This window comes from Salvelinus sp. IW2-2015, linkage group LG15 (genome assembly GCF_002910315.2).
Source record: "Salvelinus sp. IW2-2015 linkage group LG15, ASM291031v2, whole genome shotgun sequence".
Classification (NCBI taxonomy): domain Eukaryota; kingdom Metazoa; phylum Chordata; class Actinopteri; order Salmoniformes; family Salmonidae; genus Salvelinus; species Salvelinus sp. IW2-2015.
The window spans coordinates 16,131,938-16,140,224 of NC_036855.1; positions in this window are offsets into that span (position 1 = coordinate 16,131,938).

The window sequence follows — 8,287 nt, forward strand, 5'->3', positions numbered from 1 at the left end:
ATTTTCAAAATGATCGTTTCCGGATATGACCATATTAATGACCTAAGGCTCGTATTTCTGTGTGTTATTATGTTATAATTAAGTCTATGATTTGATATTTGATAGAGCAGTCTGAGCGGTGGTAGGCAGCAGCACGCTCGTAAGCATTCATTCAAACAGCACTTTCGTGCGTTTGCCAGCAGCTCTTCGCTGTGCTTCAAGCATTGAGCTGTTTATGACTTCAAGCCCATCAACTCCCGAGATTAGGCTGGTGTAACCGATGTGAAATGGCTAGCTAATTAGCGGGGTTCGCGCTAATAGCGTTTCAAATGTCACTCGCTCTGAGACTTGGAGTAGTTGTTCCCCTTGCAGAGGGGTGGCTGTTGTCGATGTGTTCCTGGTTCGAGCCCAGGTAGGGGCGAGGAGAGGGACGGAAGCTATACTGTTACACTGGCAATACTAAAGTGCCTATAAGAACATCCAATAGTCAAAGGTATATGAAATACAAATGGTATAGAGAGAAATAGTCCTATAATTCCTATAATAACTACAACCTTAAACTTCTTACCTGGGAATATTGAAGACTCATGTTAAAAGGAACCACCAGCTTTCATATGTTCTCATGTTCTGAGCAAGGAACTTAAACGTTAGCTTTTTTACATGGCACATATTGCACTTTTACTTTCTTCTCCAACACTTTGTTTTTGCATTATTTCATTATTTATTTGTGGTTAAATTGATTTGATTGATGTATTATATTAAGTTAAAATAAAAGTGTTCATTCAGTATTGTTGTAATTGTCATTATTACAAATGAATAAATACATTTAAAAAAATAAAAAATWGTCCGATTAATCGGTATCGGCTTTTTTGGTCCTCCAATAATTGGTATCGGCGTTGAAAAATCATAATCGGTCGACCTCTAGTTAGTATGTATATCTTTGTCAATTGTCGTGATGCATTCTATCTTGGGTCATTGGGCTCTTAAACCAGGTATATAGATGTATTKATTCACTGAAAGATTTCTCACAGCTGCTAACTGGGATGGTAAGCACAGCCTGTATGATTGCCTTCAGTGATGGGAACATTTCAGGGTCTAACAATTTATACACACAGGACATGTCAGAAGTGGCATCTTTCTTTTTTTGAGAGGTAATGTTTAGCAAGGACTACTTCCTCTGGCTTGAGAYGAATATGCCATGTTTGTTTTGTGTGGGCCTCCCCTCTCTCTGTGTTCTCACTCTGTCCTGTCTGCTCCCCCCCTCTCTTCCTTGCTGTCTGAAGTTCTGCTTTCCTGGATCTCCTATATTATTACAGAGACGGCATAGTATCATAGTGCCGTAGCAATATGGAGTATTCTGTACACACACACACTTTGATCTAGCAATCCTTTGGTTACTGGCCCAACGTTCTAACCACTAGGCTACCTGCAGCCCCACAAATTGAACTAAAGGTCAAATCTGGGAGAATTTCTGTTCCTTAATGATATTAGCAGTTCACTCAATCTTAAACCTGATTAACATTCAACTGTCTTACCCTTTACTAACCACAATACCTGTGTTCTCTCTCTCTGTCACTTTAGCAACAAAATCGACATGCGTTCAACCATGGGGCAAAACAGATTGTTAACATGTAAGCTATATTCGTCTCCAATGTTAATAGAAAACAAAATACATTTGCACAATGACCACTTGTTGTTTCAAATAGATTGTTACATTGTTGTGGTTAGCTAGCTAGCGAATTTTAGCCATATTTGCATTGACATGAAATCAAGACAAACACCTCAAAAACAAGACATGGTATCAATAACATGATGAAACATGCTGAAATAAGCCAATTATGATTCCCCGCACGGCAGTGTCATTCTTGCTAGAAATCTATCCATCCAGAACCACAACAGGTTGATCACGCCCCATGGAAGCGCGCACATTGTTTTTGTGACATTGTCAGCCAACCCATCTATTTAGCTAAACTCAGCAAAAAAAAGAAACGTCCTCTCAATGTCAACTGCGTTTATTTTCAGCAAACTTAACATGTGTAAATATTTGTATGAACATAACAAGATTCAAACAACTGAGACATGAACTGAAAAGTTCCACAGACATGTGACTAACAGAAATTGAATAATGTGTCCCTGAACAAAGTGAGGGGGGGCAAAATCAAAAGTAACAGTCAGTATCTGGTGAGGCCACCAGCTGCATTAAGTACTGCAGTGCATCTCCTCCACATGGACTGTGCCAGATTTGCCAGTTCTTGCTGTGAGATGTTACCCCACTCTTCCACCAAGGCACTGTCACGTTCCTGACCTGTTTTATGTTATTTTTTGTATGTGTTTAGTTGGTCAGGGCGTGAGTTGGGGTGGGCATTCTATGTTTTGTGTTTCTATGTTTAGTCACTTGTAATTAGCCTTATATGGTTCTCAATCAGGGACAGGTGTTTGACGTTTTCCTCTGATTGAGAACCATATATAGGTTGGCTGTTCACACTGTTTGTTTGTGGGTGGTTGTCTTCCGTGTCTGTGTCTGCGCACCACACGGACTGTAGCGTTTGTTCGTCTTCGTTTGTTGTAGTCTGTACCTGTTCCTACTTCTTCGTGTTATATGTAAGTTCTCATGGTTTAGGTCAGTCTACGTTCGTTTTTGTTATTTTGTAATCCTTCCAAGTGTTTGTTTTCGTGTTTCGTCGTTTGCTTTAATAAATCATTATGTATTCACAACCCGCTGCATTTTGGTCCTCCGATCCTCTTCTCCTCTCCTCGTCCGAGGAGGAGGAAGATCTAGACACCCGTTACAGGCACCTGCAAGTTCCCGGACATTTCTGGGGGAATGGCCCTAGCCCTCACCTTCTGATCCAACAAGTCCCAGATGTGCTCAATGGGATTGAGATCCGGGCTCGTCGCTGGCCATGGCAGAACACTGACATTCCTGTCTTGCAGGAAATCACGCACAGAATGGAGCAGTATGGCTGGCGGCATTGTCATGCTGGAGGGTCATGTCAGGATGAGCCTGCAGGAAGGGTGCCACATGAGGCAGGAGGATGTCTTCCCTGTAATGCACAGCATTGAGATTGCCTGCAATGACAACAAGCTCAGTCCGATGATGCTGTGACACACCGCCCCAGACCATGACGGACCCTCCACCTCCAAATCGATCCCACTCCAGAGTACAGGCCTTGGTGTAATGCTCATTCCTTCGACGATAAACGCGAATCCGACCATCACCCCTGGTGAGACAAAACCGTGACTTGCCAGTGAAAAGCACTTTTTGCCAGTCCTGCATGGTCCAGCGATGGTGGGTTTGTGCCCATAGGCGACGTTGTCGCCGGTGATGTCTGGTGACGACCTGCCTTACAACAGGCCTACAAGCCCTCAGTACAGCCTCTCTCAGCCTATTGCGGACAGTCTGAGCACCGATGGTGGGATTGTGCGTTCCTGGTGTAACTCGTGCAGTTGTTGTTGCCATCCTGTACCTGTCCGGCAGGTGTGATGTTCGGATGTACCGATCCTGTGCAGGTGTTGTTACACGTGGTCTGCTACTGCGAGGACGATTAGCTGTCCGTCCTGTCTCCCTGTAGCATTGTCTTAGGCGTCTCACAGTACAAACATTGAAATGTATTGCCCTGGCCACATCTGCAGTCCTCATGCCTCCCTGCAGCATGTCTAAGGCACGTTCACGCAGATGAGCAGGGACCCTGGGCATCTTTCTTTTGCTGTTTTTCAGAGTCAGTAGAAAGGCCTCTTTAGTGTCCTAAGTTTTCATAACTGTGACCTTAATTGCCTACCATCTGTAAGCTGTTAGTGTCTTAACGACCGTCCCACACCGTCCCACAGCATGTTCATTAATTGTTTATGGTTCATTGAACAAGCATGGGAAACAGTGTTTAAACCCTTTGCAATGAAGATATTTGAAAGACAGGGTCCTGAAAAAGGAAAGTTTCTTTTTTTGCTGAGTTTAGATGCTAAATAATTGTATTGTAAACACACACAATCAATTCACTCTTTGTTTCCTGAGCTGCATCTTCAATTCCAGCTTTGTTTTTTCAAGAGATAGCTAATTGAGCTGACGTTACCAAAAGTAGCTAACTTCATGTTAGTTAGCTAGCAAATAAATAAATAATAATAATWATAAAAAATTATAAAAAATATAAAAAAGATTTAGTTAGCTAGCTATCTTTGTAATTTTTAGCATATTTGGACAGTACTTGATTAGACAGTAATTGGTTCGTTAGTGATACTTTGTCGGGTGGTGAACAGAGCTCCAGCAGTTGGATTCAGTGTCCAGATAGCTAATCAATAACTGTACTGTCAAAACTCTGCTCATAAAATTTGCTAGGTTGCTAATGAAGCAGCACTCCTAGCAACAGTAGACTGAGTAGTTCCTCACATTAGTTAGTTAGCTTAACGTTATCTGTCAGGGTAGTTTGAGTCAAAATGTTGAAAAAGTAATAGTAATAGCAAGATAACAAAGTTTATCTCCAGTTCTCCTTCCCATCTATGCGCTCACTTCCTCAGAGAATGAACAGTCACCTGCGCATGCCCGAAATATATTTTTTTTGTGAGGAATCAAAAATGACTTTAGAAAACTACTTTGAGGCCGCCTCCTAAAGTACCACAGAAAGGCTGGATTTAGGCAGCACTACCCTAGCCCCCCAGCACATGGACTATTTCACCATAGATACACTGTAAAAAATGATTTGTTGAATATATTTAAAATATTATAGGCAACAAAATTACACATAATATTACTGAGTAGATACTGTATTTCCCTTTGTTTTTGTGAGTAGATAAGCTTGAGTAAGTTGTTTGGATGGGGTCAAATAAATTGAGTAAAAATTATAAAAATAAACATATTATATTAAGTTGATTGAACTCAAATAGATCCATGAAATTGTGTTATTTTAACTGAATGATTAATCCTATTATATACTTATTGTTACATGATATATTAATTTAGACCAACTCAGAAAGGTTAGCATTTTTACTTTGGCTTTACTCGATCAGATCACTTAAGAGAAAAGGTATCTGGAGGCCAGGAATACTTGAAAACATCAACGGTTTGCAAAACAATTCTTATTAAACAGTACAAAAGCAGTACAAAAGCAGCAGCAATAATTCTGAAATTATTAGTTGACAAATTGCAGAATTGCAATCAACATTGCAGGTACTTCCTGATTMCTGCAGGTAGGCAAAACTATAGAATTAGGAACTAGAACACTAACACAGAACCATCTACTTAGAAGAGAGAATGGAACTTCAACTCCATAGACTTCATAAGGACCCAAATATTATCATAGTAACCATAGATAACTAAACAAATGGGGGCTCATGGAGGCTTAAATAGCTCGTGTTTGCACTGTCTCAGCCAGTTCGCCAGGCTCCCACACCTCTGCCGGTTCGTTGGGCTTCTACGCCCCAACCGGCTTGTACGGCGCCCATGCCTTGGCCGGCCCATCAAGCTCGCCTAGTTGGGACGCAACTTACCACTGATTTGTCAGAGGACAAACCATCCACAGAGACAAACTAATATCTTTCTGACAGAMAAGATCTAAACCAGGCAAAAACTTGTCCATGTAGGCTAATTACAGTATCCAATCTCTCCAAAAGATTGTGATGATCGATGGTGTCAAAAGTGGCACGAAGGTCTAGGAGCATGAGGACAGATAAAGAGCCTTGGTCTGACGCCAATGAAAGGTCTTTTACCACCTTCGCGAGTGCAGTCTCAGTACTATGATGGGGTCTAAAACCAGACTGGAGTGTTTTGTATACATGATTTGTCTTCAGGAAGGCAGTGAGTTGCTGTGCAACAGCTTTTTCTAAAGGTTTTGAGAAGAATGGGAGATTTGATATAGTTGTTTTTATTTTCCTGGTCAAGGTTTGGCTTTTTTAGGAGAGGCTTTATTACTGCCACTTTTAGTGAGTTTGGTACACATTCGGAGGATAGGGAGCCGTTTATTATGTTCAACGTAAGAGGTCCAAGAACAGAAAGTAGCTCTTTCAGTCATTTATTCTGGTGTGTTGGCAGCCGCCCACTAATTGACCACAACTGATCTTAATGAGAGCTTGTTTCCTTTGAAATGGGGTCTATTTTTAGACAAAAATTAACAGCTTTGTATGCATACAAAAATATGGCATTTTAGCTCTATCCCGGTGACGCAGTGGACTAATTCCATGGATAGAGAACAGAAGATGATAGGTTTGAGTCTCACTGATGCCGGGTAACAATAAAATAAAAATATGTTTGCATGACTAATTCCTAAACAAATACATTTCCATGTGTCCTACTGTATCTGTGCTTGGAGTTCAAAAATGTTAACCCAAAATAAGCTAGCAGTGTTATTAAAAGTTTTATTGAAAAATGTAATGACAGTTTTAAGGAAGTTATTCAAAAACCTCCAAACAGCCTATAATTTCCGTTCTCAGAACCTCCATGCAACCTACAAATTTACCCAACAATTAAAATAAGGTCTGTGTTTTGTGTAGGCTTACCCTAGCGTGACGTTTTGATAATATATTTGTTTTTATACGTTTTTATCAATATATTTGCCTGTATTTATCCCAAACAAATGAAATGCTAATTAGCTGCTCATGTGGCAGCTAAAGAACTACAAGTGCCATGATGATCTGAACGAGATTGCCGAATCGAGGCAAAGGTAAGAATCTCTGCATTAACTATCTAATCCTAGCTAAATGTAGCAATGAATAAATTGGCAAAATTTCTTTAAATGTACCTGTTAGCAAAGGTGCCAGCTAGAGATGATTTGCAAGGATTTGTAGTCTTGCATGATGTCTACTTTGATGTTAATTAGCATTTTATAATCTGAGTAAATAGAGCCAAATATATTGATAAAAGTCACCTTGTCCGAGAGAGATTTACATGGTTATGAAAACGTCAGGGTAAGCCTACCCGAAACACAGACTTTATTTTAAGTGTTTCTAAAATCCCCTATGAGAAAAGGAATGGTGGGGAAAACCATTTGAATCATTTCCCTGTTTGACCCCTAGGTTTTATGGGTGTTATGACACCTCCACTGTTGGGCTCTATTAAGGTATCTTTACTTTTACTCAAGTATGACAATTGAGTACTTTTCCCACCACTGCCAATGGGAAATAAAAAATGTATGTTCCAACAACTTCCAAGGAACCAAATGTGCTAGCTGGGTAGGGATATTATTATGACGCATATGTTATCATATTTTCTTGACTATCTGTCATGTGTTAGTTAATCCATCAATGCCCACGTGACAGCTGTCTTAAGTCTCTAACCAGGGATTTCTGTTGACTGTTCATTTGGAACTTGTATTGCAAGTTTGGAGTTACGTCAAGCTCCCCATTCTCTATGAAGTAGTACAGTCAGCTGTGGCTGAATGTGCTGTGCATTTCAGCATTACAACTCATCCACAACACAACACTGGGGAGTCCAGGAGATCTGAAGGCCCAGCGCTAACAGCGTCCTGTCACTGGATCCTGGAACCTGGGCTGGAACAGATAGAGCAATTAGCCCTGAGAGAACATGTTTATCTGTGACAGCAAAGCAGACTCCCAATGTATGTATCCTAATAGGCTATTTCACAGAACTCATTTTGGGGGAACGTGTGTGCTTCCGTTTCTCTATCCAATTAGGAGAGGATATCCTCTCTTCAGCATTTATTAGACCTACTCAGTATTCTTTACGCTGCTATCAGTTTCGATAACTAGACTGCACAAAGAGCAAATGCTCCATTTGGTGTGATTTGTTGCCTCGCTTGACCACTTCTTTGTCTGGGGCCGGAACGAGGGCTGGCTGGTTAAGCGGTGTGGAATGGGGCAGCCCCGCTGTTTTATCAAGTCTGCTGAATCTGTAATGAAATAAGTGGGGATGGTAGTGACGCGGGGAGTGAAGGAGGAGAGGGAAAGCAAAACAGACCGCCTTATTTCAACCTGGTCTCAGAGCATCTCGTATTATTCTGTATGTAAATCTGTGTCATTTATATGATATGTTATGTTTCGTATGGTATGTATTCATTTGTGGATGTCCATCACCCATTTCCTATGATACGTTACGATTTCCAATTCGTATTATATGTTACGAACTTGCAAAACATATGGTATGTTATGAATTCTAGCTAGCTGGCTAGGTGGCTAATGTTATCTACTGTAGCTGGCTAACATTAGCTAGGCTAGGGGTTAGGATTAGGATTTAGGGTTAGGGGAAGGGTTAAGGTTAGGGTTAGGGGAAGGGTTAGCTAACATGCTAAGTAGGTGCAAGTAGGTAAAAAGTAGTAAGTAGTTGGAAAGTTGCTAATTAGTTCAAATTGTCCGTGATGAGATTTGA